This window comes from Parasteatoda tepidariorum, chromosome 1 (assembly GCF_982258835.1).
Source record: "Parasteatoda tepidariorum strain Cologne lab strain chromosome 1, Ptep-v5.0, whole genome shotgun sequence".
In the NCBI taxonomy this organism is placed as follows: domain Eukaryota; kingdom Metazoa; phylum Arthropoda; class Arachnida; order Araneae; family Theridiidae; genus Parasteatoda; species Parasteatoda tepidariorum.
In genome coordinates, this window is record NC_141755.1 from 43,546,517 (window position 1) to 43,565,644 (window position 19,128).

General features: G+C 29.8%; 1 protein-coding gene across 4 annotated transcripts in view; it reads right to left on the reverse strand.

Moving 5' to 3' along the window:
- LOC107446472 (allatostatin-A receptor) overlaps positions 1–19,128 on the reverse strand; it is a 78,608-nt gene that overhangs the window by 42,382 nt on the left and 17,098 nt on the right. For 2 of the 4 annotated variants that reach the window (XM_016061140.4, XM_087162547.1), the window contains exon 2: positions 5,093–5,130. The exons of the other annotated variants lie outside the window; for them this stretch is intronic. The gene's annotated coding sequence lies outside the window, so the exon portion shown is untranslated. The remainder of the gene's footprint in view (positions 1–5,092; positions 5,131–19,128) is intronic. 4 annotated transcript variants of the gene reach the window in all.

A 19,128-nucleotide genomic window follows, 5' to 3' on the forward strand; every position in this document is an offset into this window, starting at 1 on the left:
AAATCAGATGCATCTCTCAACATCAGTATGAACACACGCTATAAATGCATCCTATTGCCCGCCATTTAGCTCTTTACTTTCATACCTTGTATCCTGGGAACTTAGTTAGGAAAATATTTTTTAAAATTATTTTCGCAAGTTATTTGTACGTATATGACAATTTTCTTCCTTCTAACTTTGTATGTTTCGAGTTATGCTTCATTTTGAATTTTTTTCTTGAATTTTTGATATATTTTTATTGATGAATTTATGGTTTAACTCTATTACTGCAATATTAGAAAGCACTATTTTTGCGGATATAATCCTATGATCTGATGATATTATTTATTTTCTTTGCCCATTCTTCTTATTTTAAACCAATTTTTATATTCACCTGATGTCCAAGTTTGAAGGGGTAATAGTTCACATCACAAAGAATTGAGAATCTCCTAGCAACCCATGACATTAGAAATCATCGTATTGTAGGTTCCAAGGATTTTCATGCACATTTCACTCATTACTTTTACTTCTTCACGTAATCTTAATTTTATATTAGTTATGCTTTCAAATAAATATAGCCGAGAACTGCATTCAAATGGATCTTCATAGTAATTTATTGCTTTGGACTGAACTTCTCAGCTTACTAAGTTGGTCACCAAATCATTAAATTATGATAAAGCAGATATTTAGAATCTATTTATGGTATTGGCGATAATATTTATAAACACAAGATCAAAGTATTTTTAAACATTAATAGCACCGATTCAAATGCACAAAATCACTCACTTCATAACGGATGAGTGCCCCCACCTTATATCCAGCGATAGATTTCGATGCGATTCCCAATCCTCATGGTGTGCCCCAAATCTCCACATATAGTTTCTAAACACCCTGCATTATAAATCTTAAACTGAAAGAAGTGAAAAACTAAGTCTTTCTTTGTCAAACTTTTTTTTAACCTTTACAATAGTGTATCTTAAAGTGGGCTTTATCGTACAAATTGATATTTGAAGACTGCCACTTATACAAAACAGCTTGACTTTCTTTCTTGGCGGCTATTTTTTATACTCTTGAATGTATATAATAATGCGTGTCTCTAGAATTTATTGCCTTCGGGCTAAGATTTCACATAGAAGGATCAATTTCTCGACCATTTGATATCATTCCGACCATCCTCTGGGGAATTCGACTCCCCCAAGAAAATGTGAGTACGCCCTTATTTCCGTCGACTAAATAACTACTTTAATCATTCGACTTTAGTCTTCTAAAGGGTGTTTGAGTTTAATTGAGGAAGTAACTTCGGGAAATGTAATTTATTCTGTAAACATTGTTTCACGATATAATAATATGGGCGTGGTTTGATTATAAGACGCGTTGTGTGATTGGGATTGAAAACTAAAAATAGTACGAAATAATCTGTTGATTTAAATTAAGTTTTTGTTTTTTTATTGTTGCTTCATTGACGAGTGTTTTAGATCAGAATTTTCTATTTTTTGAAACAGACGTTGTTCTTAACTTTATTCTGATTAATTGGAAACCACAATTTTTCCGATGCTCCGAAAAATTCTGGAGTTATTAATATTTTTTTCTGGAGCGCGTATTAACAGAATCCAACTGATTCGCAAACTTAAAACTCATTTTTCTCAAAAATCGTTATTTTAAACTTACGCTCCAAACATTTTTAGTTCCGTTAAAGTTAAAGATTTAAAAATTAGTTTGCTCTCAAATTATGATATGTTTACTTGTTTAAAGTAAAATCTAAAAAATCGAGTTATATTTTGATATTCATTAGTTAAAAGTTTGTTTTATTTTTAAGAAAAAAGAAATTTTTTAAGTTAAAAGAGTAAAAAAATATTACTATGTATTAAATTACTAAATATTTTCTTAAATATTACTATGAATTTAGCTTGTATGCATGTTTATACATTCCTTTTGCTAATAAAAGTTGGTTCATTCGTTTTTGAGTCTATGCGTAAAATGGAATTAAATTGGGAAAGAAAAGCAAATTTTTTTAAGAATTTTTGAACCTTTTAAAAAGATTTTCGATTCCGAATATGAATGACCAATTTATACGTATATATACATATTGCAAAAAAAATTGGATTCCATTTCTATTTTTAAGCTAACTGTAAACTGTCGAAAATGATCAAATGTTTTTCCTTTACGTAAACCTCAGCACACATGAGACTCAATGCCAAAAACTATTATAATATGATTTTATCTTCCTCATTAATTCCGTGGGTAAAATGGTGAACTTTTTCTAATTTTACCCAATTTATAATAAGATTAATAGATGTAAGATAAAACATTTAGATGGTAAATTTTTAAAAAAAGTATAATCGCTTTGTGATGTGTGATGCAAAACACGAATGTCTATGATATTTTTATTTGTATAAATACTCTTCCAGAAAACCTTTAAACATTATTCATACTATACGATATGCAATACCAGCTGTAATTAAAAAGTTCACATTAATAATATTTATAAACTTGTCGGACGAGAATGCAGCAAACAATATAAGAATGATCGTAATTATGAAGAATTTCATCGAAAAGAATAATAAAATGATTTAAATTAATGTCAGAAAAAAACTTTCGAAATGAGCACTGGTAAAAATAAAACAGCCTGGCTCTCTTAGCTCGAGGAATTTTTGTGGCAACCCTTCGTATTTCTGTTTCTTTCATTCAATCCACGTTTATACATTTTTATATATTAGAGATAGAAGGAGAATATTTATATTTTTTCACAGTTTGTTACCCCACTAATAAATATTCGATAATTATTTTGAACAAAATTAATCTTTTGCATATTTATAGTATGTCCCATCTAACCCCATATTATATAACCCGCATTTTTGTTTTTCTGGATATCTAATCCATCAAAAAAGTATGCTTGTCCTTAGAACTTTGTTTTTGTGCTTAATACAGTATCTTAATTTCTATTTTACAGCAATATTTTAGCATATTTAGCGAAACCAACACTTCAGAACATTAAAATTGGCATTTAATCTATGAAAATCGAATTATTCCATTAGAAGTTATTCAGGATAATTCCTTTTTTCTTTCAATTTATTTCATTGTTTAAGCAGAGGAACTAATATTTTTACTGCATTTTATAATTAATGGTAAATGATGGAAAAAATTTTAGGACATCAAAAAACATTTTTATCGAAGCGTAGAGATTTTATTAATTCAATGATAGAACCATTTACAAATCACTTATTTCATTTACAATTAATAAGTGGACTGCGAGGACTCAATCAAACATTTATGGAGAGCCAAGATGAGTGACTCAATCGACAGATTTATTTATAACCCTAAATACAATCGTTTTATAAGCATTTATATCGACTCAGTACATTTCATGTAATATGTTTCTATGGCAATAAGGAATGTCGATATTTTTGCCATACAATTAATATTAAAAAAGAAAAAAAGATATTTCATTTATCGTCATCCTATCTCAAAACAATGCCTGAATTAATTTTTATTCCAGTGTTATGAAACAAAAGTTTAAAAAATTACGCATTCATATGGTAATAAAAAAAATAATCATTGGTCACAATAATATCATATGAATTTACGTGAAGCAAAGGAAATTTGTATTACAAAATAAATAAAAAATGTTCAAAAGTTGAACGATAAATTATGTTCCTACCATCTTTTGAAAGACATGGGGACTCCTAAGAAGAGTTCAACGACGTGGCATAATTTTGCAGAAAGGCATAAGCCATGAGAAGGCGGTGCCACATTGGATAGGGAAAGAAAATTGGTTTTAAATTTCCTCTGGGTGAAAAACCATAAAAAATTCTAAAAGAATAAATTCGTTTTTACTTGTGCACAAGCCAAAAAGTCGTAAAAAAATCAAAGGTGGCAACCACTGTCTCGTGAAACGCTAAATATAGTATCCACATTTTCTCTTAAGAGCTAAAAGTGCCAAACGGTGTATTCCCCAACTTGTCATAATGTTACAGTGTCGATAATTATGAATACTTTGAGTAATTCAAAAATTCACATTGTTTATTTCAATTTCTCTAAGTTTGTGAGCTGATCTTCGTACACAACATCATTTATGTCACCCCACAGTTTCTCAAAGGTACAGATTAGGTTATCATGGTGGCTAAACTATAGAAAAATGGTAACTGACTGTCATGTCATTTCCTGAATGCAGATTCACTTTTCAATCATGATTGAAAAGTTGCATTTCAATTCAAACAGTTATATGCTTTAAAGATAACTTCTAGAAAAGTATACTTCATGATAATTCAATTTATAAATAAATATTTTTTTAAAATTTATAATTATAAAATTTCTTATTTATTCAGAGAAACTTAATTAGAAGAATTTAATTCAGAAAATCTAAGAAAAGAAGAGTTTGCTCTTTTTGAAATTTAACTAACAAAAATTATATTTTCTATAATTTAAGTTGAAATAAAACTTTATCTTATTTGAAATGTTACTGACATCCCTAAATATTGGAGAGAAGTAATACCTATGCATAAGTACGAATTTTAAATCCTCTACATTTATTCTTTTCATACACATATTTTTAATAATGCAGTGAAACATGTAATACGATTTCAAAATTTCTATCAACCGTACATTTCCTTTTACGAGGTTTTAAAACTTACAAATATTGGATGTGAACACTTTATATGATATTAGAAATCCTCCCTTTATTATACGTATATTTCCTTAGTGCAAATATCTATGTAGATTTATGTCAATATTGTGTTTTACTCCAATGTTGTCATTTAATCATAGTGGATGTGACATTAATTCCGTCAACTTACCTTCTCGTATTATATCCGAGAAGATATTATTTGAAATCACAACAGGAACATTACCTTTTGTTGTCTTAGGATTTCAATACCCTATAGAAGCTCTCGAATTCCCTATAATGGAGCCAATTTCATATTTGCAGAATAACAAACCTGTGAAGAAAACGAAAACAACCTTGCGAAACTAAAGTAAAAAGATTGTGTGTAGAAAATGTAATAACTTTTCTATCTACATACTTCATACTCGACTTGTAGGTTGCTAAAAATAGCTACGTTTCTATAATATCATAAAATTGTGCATCTTTAAATGTAACAGCTAAATCAACACTTACTTTAAATAGAATCTCCTCCTTAACATTATTGATCATTCCTACAATACAAAAATGTCATTAATATATTATACATATGCATATCAATCTTTTGCATTATGCAAAAGCTTCCAGAAACCAAAACATAGTTGAGAACACTAAGTTGGTATTAAGGGTTTTTTAAATTGCTGTTATGCAGCTTTTTAGAGATGCGTTTGTTTTTTCATTACTTTTTTTAAGAGCAGAGATAAACGATTAGCGAAACGATTTGAAGACCGAAATTAATGAAATTTATGCAGCATGAATAGTATTTTTCAGAAAAATTGTCTGCTTTATCTCTTTACGATGAGTATTTTAATATGCCATGCAAATCAAAAAATATACTAAGTCTAGACTAGGAGGGCTAATCGATGGAACAGAGATACATTCAGAACAAGAGGGGAGAGACGACTTATTTTGAATATCTTACTATTATTTTTTACTGAAATCGTGTAGGATATAAATATTTTAAGTTGTATTATCTCTGCATTATGTTGTATTATCGCTTTATTAACTCTTTATGATTGCGTTTGAGAAAGAAAAAAAAAAGATCACATTGTGTCTGATTAAAACAAAAACTTTTTCATTCCCCTTCCAATGAATCAGCACTTTTTTTTAAGGAATGCTTTTCAATCTTGCAAAATAGTATGTCATATTTGGATATAAAAAGAGATCATATGCAGAATGCAGTCCCGAGAAGCGTTTAAATAATGCATGATTTTTACCAGATATTATCTCTTGAGGGGGAACAATTATTTTTCTTTGTACATGCTCAAGATCATCACAAGTTATATAAAAACAGCACAAAAACTAAAACGAAAAAGAAATGAACTTATTTCTTTCCTTACATTAAAAGTAACTATTTTATTTTATTTTATTTTATTTTACTTTATTTTATTTTTTTATTTTTCATTTTATTTTATTTTACTTTTTATTTTATTTTTTTTTTATTTTAATTTATTTTATTTTTTATTTTATTTTATTTTATTTTTTATTTTATTTTATTTTATTTTATTTTATTTTATTTTATTTTATTTTATTTCATAACCATCGTTAAACAGCCGATCCAATTTTCGGGCTTAAGACAACTAATGTTCAAATCCGTAGTCTTCTCATTTTAAACTTAATCCAGAAGACAAAGGAACTCCTGGATTAAGTATTGGGAGCAATGTTGTCTTCGTGGAGGAACTAACCCATATTTGCTTTACATGGTGTGGAAAACCACGTACACCCTACCACGGTAAGCCCGATGTCAAGGGGACTCTAACCCATGATCTGTCTAGCACTGGGGTTAATTTACGTCAGCACTGTGGTCGGTGCGAGCCAGGTGCGAAATTCGTATCGACCAGCCACAGCTGAGATTTGAACCCGGTTCACCTCATTGGAGGACAAGTTCTCTATTCTCTAAGCCACCACTGCTCTAAAAAGTAATTTTTAAAAAAAATAAATAAAATAAGAAAAAAGGATAATATCTTTTTTGAAATATATTTTGTTAAAAATACACTTTAAATCCGACTACTATCAACATAACTTTTTGGAAAGCAAAGACGGTCATGCACGCTGGAAAAATATATTTTTAAAAGAAATAATTAAAAAGAAACTGATCAAAATGCAACACGGTGTTGAACCTTGGACCTTTATATGTTACCCAGTGAACAACACGCATTTTGAGTACTTGCATTTTCAATTTCTTTGATGCAGGATATTCATGCAGTTTAAACTTATTTTAATGAAGATTTCGAGAAACCTAAGATATCATATGCCAAATATATTTATGGTAATATTTTTTATATGTTTCATAATTCAAATAAGGTGAAAGCATTAGCATGGAATTTATCAAGAACTGTAGTCACCAGACAATGTCCGCCAACATCAATAAAAGACAAAATAACGAAAGAAAAAGAGCATATCACAATCTATATTGTAATAGTTAAGTTTAATCTTAACTAAATTTATTTTTAGTGGAACGGCTGTGACCTTTCGTTAAGAAAATAATATTATTACAGTTTTTTCTTTAGTTTTAATTTAGAGTATTTCTTAACTCGGTTTTTGCGTTTTTTTTTCTTTGCTATCAGAAAAAAATGCAATGAGACTCCAAGAAAAAGGGAAACAAAAGTCCTAGATTTACATTTTCTTTTCTTTAACTAATTAGCGCTCAAGAATCTTTTTTATACACACAGTTCACAAGAAATCTACTTATTAGAAGTTTGGTATTATAAAAGCACGTTCAATATTTATAGGTTTGTAAAGCGTCATAAATTATATTATATCATTATTTACTATGAGTTCTATCAATAGAAATAGCTATAAATCTTGTAAAAAAATAATATCTTTTTTTTTCTTTTTAAGAGAATAAGAATTATTTAGGGAGATGGAATTTTCAGAAGTAATTTCTTTGGTAGTTATATCTTACAATATACTAGGTACATAGCCAATTGAATTTATTTTAGACAAATTAGGGGCTCCACAATGAGGCATATTTAAGTATGTATACATATCTAATTGCATTTCAAGGTATTAAAATTGAGAGCACATACTGTATATACTGTATGAACCTTTGGAACTTAAAAAAGTCAATATGGCCCTATAAAGATAATAAATTTTGCAGAAACATGGTTTATATTTCATCAACATCTTAAACTACCCATGAAATAAAAAAACGTTTTATATAATCCAAACAACATTATTTAGAAGCCTTATCATTTTCCTTCATTCAGCAATAGCTGTAAAAAAATAATAATTAATTTATAATTTAACCATAAATCACAGCAGATAGTTCTGTTAAGACTGTGGTACCTTGAAACTGCCGAAGGTGCTGCACTGGCACCTTGTCCAAGATACAAGTGACGCCATTTACTGATAAAGTTAAAAGTAATGAAATGTGCTGAAACTTTCCCAATGTTTCTGATAATGCTTCAGACATATGTTATCTATACTCTCTAATAAAGAAGATAGATCCATTACATCCCTAAAGGCGTAGCTGATAAAATCCATAGCCATTAATATCGAGAAAATTGCAGGAAATAAAAAATAATAATAAAAAATAATTTACCTAAACTTAATGACGAATTTTCTGTGTTTCTGTACACTCACCGAGAGATTATTATTTCGGATTGGTAAAAGGTGTTCCAGCTACTAACCGTAAAAGTAAATTAATATCCCTAAAAATACCTTATAAATACAAGCCTGTAGAAAAAAAATATACTATCTGCAAATTTTTTCTCGTTAAATGTATGGCCATTAATTTTAAATTAATCTCGTGCTCGTAAAAGTTATATCCAGTTCATACTTTAAAATTGCTTGAGAGTCAGGTGTTTTATTCAAAGTGGGCCGTAGAATGAGGCAAAAATGCATATTGCCGCTATCTCTCGAGGAGTAAAGTGAATGTTTGTTATTACTGATCGTCAATAAAGACGGAGTGCTAAAGAGTTGCTCTTCGACTCGCTCATTTCGAACCTGGGATCTTTGTGTTCGTAGTCTGAGGCTGTAATTCTTATGGAAACGTGTGTGCATTCCCTATTTGGATAATGATGCTTTATATAATAAAGAGCTTTTGCTTTACGTTTGCGTTGCGCTGACGGAAACGCCATCAGTATTTCAAATGCTTTAGCGATACAAGCTCAGGAATAGCATATTGTATCATACAAATAGAGTAGAACGTTACTTTTAACGTAAGTATTTTACAAATAGAGACGGAAAAACGCCTATAGTGTATAATCGACGAAATAATTTTCCTCAGAGAAGTTTTAGCTTCGGATCCTTATGAAGATTTGAGACTTTGGAAGAATGTACATTAAAATAGTGTCACTAAAATAAATCATTATGGAACATACGGAAATACGTAGAACTATGTCTGAAGCATTTTTGATGAGAAGGTAGGTCTTATGTGAGAAAGTAAATGATTAATTCCTTATATTTTCTAATTTTAATGAAAATATAAATATAAATCTTTAATGAACGTTATTCTTATAGCAATATGCATGTATACTAGTTGTACGCCTATATTTACTTTGCTGACTATCGCAGGTTACAATATACGCATACTATATGTATGCTTAAATTTATTGTGATCAAATCAGAATGCAATAATTTTAAAAGAAAAAGGTAAGAGTATATAAATTTTAATTTAAAAATGAAAACACTACTACTAAACATTTGTTTAGCGAGAAATTATAGTAAAAGCAAATATTAAAAACTGCTGCTTATCACCAACATCACCTACTTCTGCCAATTCCTACACGAGTCAGAAATTCATTTTTTGTTAACTATCACTCAGTTTAACGTTGTGTGGCGTAACTACCATTACAATTATCAAATATCAATTCACTAGTATATAAGACATGTAAAATCGATTCTATCTGGTATTCATCTCAACGATCCTCACCTAGCCGATGAAGGGGTAAATGACCACTCCGACCTCAGGCACTCCGGCCAACCGAAATAACTGTTACTCTACCGTGAGGTAACTTTCGACACATGAAGGTTGACATAGTCGAAAACTACTTTCCCCACATTGAGAACAATTTGCCCGATTTGCGTGATATGAGCTCGTCTACCTCGGCAGTTACGCCCACTTCGATTAGAACTCACCTACTTTGATATATAGTCCACATTGAATAGCTGACTTGCTATTTGTAACTGGGTCATTGTCCTCCTCACGCTGTTGCTTCTCGGTCTCTATCATACACGACGAGATCCTGCCCACACTCAACTGCTGATAGCAACACAAGAGAGCCAACGTACACAACCGTGAACTTAATATAATTCTCACCACCAGCACTCAAAATCCGGTGAACTTAATCCTCCTGTCTTTCTCAAAACCAGCAATGAATTAACTAGTGGTATCTGTTCATCGAATTCTGTCACAGATAAGATTTTGGTGGGGGAGTAATGTGTCGTAACTACTACAGCAATTATTACACATCAATTAGCTAATAAATTACGCATCTTAACTCGATTCTACCTTGAGTTACCTTTTGATAAATGAAGGTTGACATAGACGATAACTATTTTTCCCACACGCTGTTTATCCTAACCTCAGTGTTAATCAACTAAAACTAATACCAAGTATCATGGGCTTTATTTAATCGCGCTATTTGTTTTCGCTGAACCGAACATAAAATTAACATTTTCTCGCTGTTGCACTCTTCTTTTAAAGTTATTACAATATACTTGCCATCGATCAAAATGGATATAGAAGTACAACACATATTGCAATTATAATAAACGTCATTAAAAATCTATATTCACATTGTCAATAAAATTAAGGTATAAGGAGTTAAGCACTTACTCTTTCAGATTTGTCATTTCTTTTCATCTAAAATACTTTAGAAATAGTTAAATGATAATAGGGTGGTTTTTTACGTTTTTCATAAAGCAAATTTTTACCGTTTATCCGATAAGTTTGCTTTCTTGTTCGGGGCTCATTTTTTTTTTTGTTCAAATTAGAACGGGTATTACTAAAATCATTTAAGCATTATAGGTGACAATTTTAGTATGAAATTTTTCTTACGTTCTATCTTACATATAGATTATTGTGTTTTTTGAATATTAATTAATAACTAATGGAGCATTCGACACCCAATGAGGGTTCCCGGGTTCGAATCCCAGTGATGGCTGGTTGATACGAATTTCTCACCCGGTTCATACCGACCAAAGTGCTGACGTAAAATATCTTCAGTGGTAGACAGTATGGTATGGGTTAGAGTCCCCTTGCAGTCAGATAACTGTAAGAGGTTTTCGTGGTTTTCCACAACTTGTAACGAAAATGCGGGTTAGTTCCATTAAGAAGTCTTCCACGAAGGCAAAATTTCACAGAATACTTGATACAGGAGTTCCCTTTTCTTCTGAATTGAATACAAAATTGCAAGGCTACGTAGCTAAACATTAGTAGTCATGTACCCAAAATTGTGGTGGCTGTTAAACGACGCTTATAAAATATTAAATAAAAAAAAATAATACCTTTTACAAAGTTTTATTCCAAAATTAATCCATTTTCAAATATATTTCTTTAGTTCAAAAAATTTACAGAATGAACTAGGGAATGAAAAGGATATCTTATCAAGTAATATTAATGCTTAATATAAAGTCTATAACGTCATAACACATTTTATATTAATAAGCAATTTTTTTAAACAAATATGTGTTTATTACCTTTAATTCTATTATTATTCACGAATTATGAAATGAATAATAAAATATTAAAACATGAAAAAAGTGTACTAAGAAAAAGTGTAGTAAAAGTAAAATTGTATAATTAAAAAAAATTATTCTTTCACATAAAAAAAAATCGTTTTTGACCCATTTTGTCTGACTGAGATGTTTTTTTTCTTGTCAAAACTGCGAAAATTTCAGCAAAAGTGGTTACACTGTTTACCCAATTATTTTAATAACAACGTATATCGCCCATTAAAGCAAATTATTCCTATTTTAAAAAATATAATTAAAATAAAAAATAAATATACAGAGTAATTAAAATGAAGAAAAAAAAGAAAAAAAGAAAAATTCGAGAAAAAAAAATGTTTTCGGAAAAGCAATCAAATTAACACTCACATTAAAATGCTCTGCTTTCGAGAAATGGCATTAAGGTGTTACCAAATCTTAATGCAAAAGATGTATTTAAGTCATACGTTATCCGTTAATTTCCACTTTCCGGTAATTTTCACTCATGCGCTTTGAAGCTGAATTAGTATTTGCGTTAGCGTTAACAGGAAACCGTAACGTAGTGCAAAAGCTCTCTAATGAACTCATAAATCAAGGTAAGATTTTCTAATTTACCAAATTTTGTTACATTTGCGAATACTGGACTTCTTTTTCTCTTTTTTTTTAATGAAGGAGAGGGCTTTATAACTGAGTGGCTTACTCTTCAAATCTTATGAAGATTTCTTAGATTTTAATATCAACCTATCAAAAAGTAAAGCGATTATAGAAGTTTGCCAGTGAGATGATTTTATTAAAAATCTAAATGATTTTGTTATCATTTTCGTACGAAACGATTGTTCATTTTTCATTTTTTTTCCAGTAAAATTTTTTTTTTATAATCAAAAGCGTTGAATTTAAAATAAATAAAACCATAATATTATTAGTTTATGAAAGAAGAATCTAGCCATTCTGCTGAATAAAAATGAGATTTAGTTAAGATTAAACTTTAACTATCAAAACATACACTATAATGCGTACTTTTTCCTTCAACGACGTCAGATAACAAGGTTTCAGTTATATTTATTTTCTTGGCTATCGAGAATAAAATAAAAATAAAAAACTCTTTCAGACATTTCACATCGCAGTAACGCCTAAACGATTTTGAGATATCACGTATTTTCTGTTCAGCAACAAACGACATTTTGCTAATTAGTTTAAGATAAAACTTGTTCGAGGAGAAAATGGTAGTGAATAGTATTAAAATAAACTATTCGTAACTTGTTTGGACTACTAAGAAGCTGTGTTGCTTTTACTGTTAAGTATGGTATAATAGCGGATGGAAAAGCTTCACATAAAGGAAAATTGCTAATAATTGATGAAGAATTAAATAAAGTTTATTTGATGCAAGATCAATTAGACTGCAGAGAATTGCTTTTCGAAACGTCTCTGTACAATCGAAAAATAAATAAATGGTTTATTGCAGTTAATAAAGTTCATGGCAGATTAAGTATATATATATATATAAACACAAATAATAAAGTAAAAATTAACGTAAAGAGAAACTAAAAATGGGAAAACCAATAGTCGTTATCAAGACACACCTATTGGTATAAATTAATGCGATATATATAAATATATATATATATATATATATATATATATATATATATATATATATATAACGAAGACATACATAACGAAGAAAACAAAGAAAAATAATATACAAATGAAAAAGGGGGGGGGAATAATAAGTAAAAAAATAACAAACAACAGTTAATTTTAAAAAAAATTAATTAAAAAACCTGAAAAAAGGATATAATCTTTTCTTCAGCCCACACGATTATATCCGCAAAACATTGTGCTTATGCAGCACACAAAACAACACACTGAGTTCACCAACAAATACTTTAGTAGCACATTCAGTTTATTATTTATGCGTTTATCATTTATATTTTAGTTTATGCATTTGCTTTATGGTGCTTTGGGCATTTCAGCTAAAAAGGTGGTAAATAAATTTAAAAATTGTTTCAACACAGTAAATATGAATTCAAATAAATGACATGTAATTCGTTAAACCTATTAGAAATGCGCTATAGTATAAAATCTTAAAGCGTAACAGCACGACTGAAACTCATTTTTCAATGAATAACTAATAACAATAATAAGAAAAATAAATTCGGGATATAAATCAAAAATCGTCAAATAAATTCGTAATATATAAATTCGTGAAAAAAAGCGCTTTCGACAAAATACTAAAATAGAGATCTGTCGACAAAGACTACTCACTTCTGCCTAGCTTAATGTTATTTCAGTTTCCGTTCTTAAAAGCGCTATACGTTGAGCCACCTCAGTTGATTTGGCATGTGACACTTTTAGCGGCAATCATTGGTCGAATTTCTAGCGTTGCCATTCGGGGAGTTGTAATGAGGCTTTTTTTGTCGCCGTGTAAGAGAAATATATATATATAGATTGAAAGACTAATTAATTAAATTTAATTAACGAATTAATATTTGAAAAAAAGTATTAACATCAAGTGTACTACAAGTTTAAAAAATGTATTTGAACTTCAGGGAAAGAATAAAAAATATTTTAATTACGATTGAAAATTTGAACAAGATATATAAATATAGATAGGAAGAGTATGAACTAACAGTAGGAATTGAAAAAATATAAGCTTTGTAAAGCAAAGTTTATGCAAAAAGATGCTTATAGTTTTGGGGAACTGTAAAAATTAGGTTTATTATATTTGACACCGATACCTAACTATTTTTTGTAATATGAATTATTTGAAAATAAAAAAATAAGCTACTTACTAAAATGAAAAGTTAATGAAGTAAAGGTATTTAATTGAGCAAAGTGAAGGTTATCATGGCATTAATAACCCTTGGGATGCTCAATTATTTTTTGTAATATGTATTGATTGAATTTTAAAAAAATGAGCTTTGTACTGAAAAGCAAAGTTAATGGTGAAAAATACTTATTCGATTTTGCGAAATATTAAAAAATCACCAATTTATTATTGAAATCACTGCTTGATCTTGTTATTGCGTATTTATTGGAACAAAAAGATAAGCTATGTTCTAAATTATGTTCTTTAAGTTAATGAAGAAAATGTTCTTATTTGTTTAGGGGAATCGTAGAAAATCGTCATTGGCAGATGATAATTAATTTTTCTAATGCTTTTTACTGCTATTATAGTTATTGGAGCAGTTTAAATAAGCGATAAAAATAAGGCAGTTAAATAAGCGTCAGGAAATATTCTTTCCAGTTATTGCAAAGATAGTGTATTAATATGTTAATGATTCAGAATTAAAATAACTTTTTTCTACAATAATATTACTTATAAATATTTTAAATTGCATATAAATTCTCTTACAAATATTTTAAATAGCATATTAAAAGTCAGATAGAACAACGGTTGCTCTAAAGTGCATATTAAGTTCTTATGAGAATTCTATTTGCTTTTAAAATATCAGATTTAGTTTGCTACCACTGATAAATATATTTCGCACAAAACTCATATTTTGGAGGGTGTGCAATAGGTACCAAATATACTAATGTGTAAAGGTACAAAGTATTATTAGGATATATTTGACAATTATTAAAACTTCATCAACACTGAGCATTTTTAATACAGACATTGAGGGAATAAGTTTATTACGACCCCTGGGAAGAGATATATATTAGAGAAACTTAGTTGATAAAGGGAAAATTTGACTATCATGAGTGGGCCTCGAGTAAGTGCAAGTGTTACCAAATACAGTTAAACTCTATTCTGATGAGATGAACTGCAAAAAAACCTGTTTTGCTTAATCTAATAACAAAAAACCACAGAGAAGGGTACTAAGTAATAATGAATAAATGACTGATTAGAGTTACTTTAGTTTTATTGATTGTGTCAGTATATCAATTTTGTGCATGATTTCCGAGTGTTGTTCAGCAATGTTAATTTATTGATTATTTTCGTTTTCTGTTAACCCCGTACGAAACTCGAGCTTTCAGCTAGTCTTTAATAAGTTGCTTTCCTGATGATAGCAGAATTAATTTTGTCATTTTATCTGGTACAAAACTTCAATAGTATTTCGTTAACAAATATTCACTTTCATTATCTGATTTTTGCCAAATGCGTTACTGTTGTATTTTGCTCATATTTACGGGGGAAATGGAAGAAAAAAAACATAGGAATTTCAGGCACATAAATTATAAATTTAGTGTATTTTTGTTAAGGGTGCAGCTACGATGAATGATAGTTCTTCCAAGCAGAACGAAGAGAAAAATCAATGAATAAAAGAAGTGAATCAATGATTTAGTCCAGCTAACCAATTGTTCGTTCCTTATATAAAAACTCTTGTTAAAAAAAAACAAATATTTAAAAGCTATTCTGATCACGAGAAGGAAAAAAAAAGTTTTGCTTCTTTTGAAACATTTGCATATACTCCTATTTTTGGTATATAAAATATACACCACTTTTGTTTCGTTTATTGTTTTGTTGTGTTTCAATGGCATAGAATAGTGAATAATGCAAAATAAAAAAAGAGAGAATCTTGATAACATTTAATTAATTTATTTCTTGAGACAAATATATTACGACTAATACAAATATTTTTCGAAACTAGATGGAGCCCGTAAAAGAAAGCGATCACCTATTAAGGGGCTAGATAGCGGTGAAAAAGACCTCCAAGTGATCGGTTCTGGAAGTTGGAGGGCAATGGTGACAAACAGGGCAAGATGACGAAAAATTATCAAGATGGCCTTAGCTTGACCAGGGCTGTATTGTCAAAGAAGATAAATACCAATTAAATCTATTTAACAAACAATATACACGAAATACTTTGTTGGACGCTGAAAACTAGCCAAAACAATTAATTTTTATTTAATTTCGTACTCATGTATTACTCATACTACTCCATACTGTAAGTAACAATAAACAAATTTCAACCTCCCTCCCTTAGGCGCTTCCATAATATGCCACCAATTTAAATATTTAGTTAGTATTTGTAAACATGACCAGAGTTTCGTCGTTGTGAATATGTCGAGTTTTGTGGTATTTCATCGAAATCGCAAGAAATTGTGCTCGCAATTAATAGCCGTTTCGACGAGTTATGCCTGTCGCAAATTGTGCTCGTGATGAATTATTCATACGGCTAATTTTGATTTCGACGAATTGCTCCAGTGACGAATTGAGATCATGACGTGTTATGTCTGCGATGAATTGTGGTACACGACGAATTGTGCTAGCTCGTCGATTAGTACGCGCGAATCGACGTGATGACAACCTCTTGACAAAACCATTGATGCCACATTTCCCAGATGGTGACTACCTCTCTTACTTTGAGTATCCTAAATCCAAAGCAGTTATAAAAACATTTTTATTCAGAGATTCAGACAACGTAGTACGTCATTGTATCTAATTTTAAAACCTAAGATATTATTTACACAAACACAGGGTGATTCAATATAACTATTACAAACTCGAGGAGAGGAGAAGTAGAGCACCTCATAAGAATTGAGAAGAGCATAGAAACCCATTGCCGATAATGCTAGCGGTACGCAGCTAAGGAAGCCTCTCCATTATGAACTGACTTTAGGTCCGCATTTGAAGCGTTACTTTTATTTAGTTAAATTATCATATAATTCTGTTTTAATTTTACTTTTTAAAGTTTTTATCGAAAATTTCCTTAAAATAGGCTCGGAAATAACAAGTTTACGCAATTTACTGAATTGAAGGCTTACTCGCAAAGAACGCCAAATTGGGCAATAAATCATTAAATTTCGAAATTACTGCAATTTTAAACTTATTTGAATGCATATTTCGATAATAATAATTAAAAAAATAATTAATTACTTAATTAAGGTAAATTGAAGCATTATTTTAAATGCGGATGCACAATCAGTTTACAATGGGAATGAGCCCTACGTGGCGCATGATTACATTTGCGAACATGAATGCTATGCAATTCTCAGTAATTACGATATTCCCTACCTCCCTTCCAAGCTTGTAACCATTGTATTGAATATCCTGCATTCAAGCTTATGTCAGTCCCTCGAATCAAGATTGTATTGTAGTACTTAAAAATCCAATCGCTAAATCAAAAGATGTAAGGGCAATCGCTTATTTATTTTTTGCAATTTAAGTCTAAGTAATATTGCTTTAAATAAAAAAATACAAAAATAATTTTTTTTTTAAATTATAAGTTCAATGTAAAGATTTTCTTATAAATACCAATGCAGCCGCGGTAGCTCAAGGGATAGAACGCTCGCCTCCCAAAAAAGTAAGCCAGGTTTGAGACCCAGCGGTAGCTGGTTGATGCGAATTTTCCTCTCGGCTCTCATCGACCACCGTACTGACATATATCCTCAGTGGTAGACGGATCATGGGTTATAATCCTCTTTCCGTCGGGACCATGGTTTCCGTGGTTTTCCTCTCCAAGTAATGAAAATGCAAGGTAGTTCCATCAAAGAAAGCCCTTCTCAAAAGCTAGCTTGCCCCAATGCTTGATCCAAGAGTTCTCTTGCCTTTTGGATTAGGTTTAAAATTACAAAGCTTCGGAGTTGCACATTAATAGTCGTAAACTCATAATTGGATTGGCAAGTAAAACGTCGGTTATAAAATAAAAGCCTCAATGATAAGATGCATCTATCATGCACCAAATTTGTTTATTGCAATAAGAGTAATTCCTTTAGTTTTCTAAAAAAATATATATTTTAAACTCCTTTTATTAATGTAACGATCTAAGGTAATAGATATATATTGACATGAGTTGTCAGAAACATATTTCAGGGACATAGTTTCTCTTTGAGAAGAGGGAAATCAATAAGAGAATGTGTGAGCAGTAATCATTCAGTTCTGATTTGATGGATCACTAGTATGTTATGACAGTTCCCATGCATGACGTACACAGCTGGAAATAGAGAGAAATTGATGAAGTGTACTCAAACTTTTTAAGTGGCTTCTCCAAGTGTGGTTATTTATGGTTAAAACCGAATGGGGAATAGATGTATCGAGGAAAAAAAACAGTTTATAAATGGCTACCTTGAAACGTTCGCTATAAAAATCTTTATTTTTGTAGTTTGATTTACCCTATAAACTTTCTTTAAAAGTTGTAAAAATACAATTTCCTTTTTCGTTAGAAAAAATTATAATGAAATTAATTATTTTTTAAAGAATAAAAGTTATAAAATCTTAAAGCATATTAAGAGTGCCTTTCTAAACTTTTAGCAACGTATAAGAAGGTTCGCAATTAACTTATCATTTTCTTTCAAAATATTATAACTGTATGATCAACTAAAAATATAGCAGACGTAAACCTACACGCAGAAAACAATTCTGGTTAATTTACCGAAATTTATGGCAATGGCATTTTTGGGGAAAAAATGGATAATTCTCTTCAATAAAACAAAAATATACGGTAAGTTATAAATTTTTCCATTCATCTATGTTAACAGTGATCCGAAAATTCTAGTTTTCAAAATTATAGTTCTTATTACCGCACATTTAATAAAAATTAAAAACAAATATTTATATGTCATTCTCTAAATTATTATAAGCATTTTTATGGAGCTTTTTTGGTGTTCCCATAGAGCTAGGAACATGATATATTTGACCATATTTTTGTAGTTTTGAAAACATTTATTTTTCTCATGGTATCAAAAATACTGAGAGCGATCAAGTTTCCCTTTCAGATCTTAGAGGTGACTGAAATCTGGGTTCAAATTAAAAATAAAACAGCTAATCTATTAGGTAGATTTCAGCTCGCAAAATTAAAAGATATCAACAAGCAGCTTAGCGATAACGATTTTTTTTCTGATGGATAGAATAAAATTTATCTCGTAAAGTAGGTACAATTTCACATTTCATGAAAAAATCATTTTCTATTTAT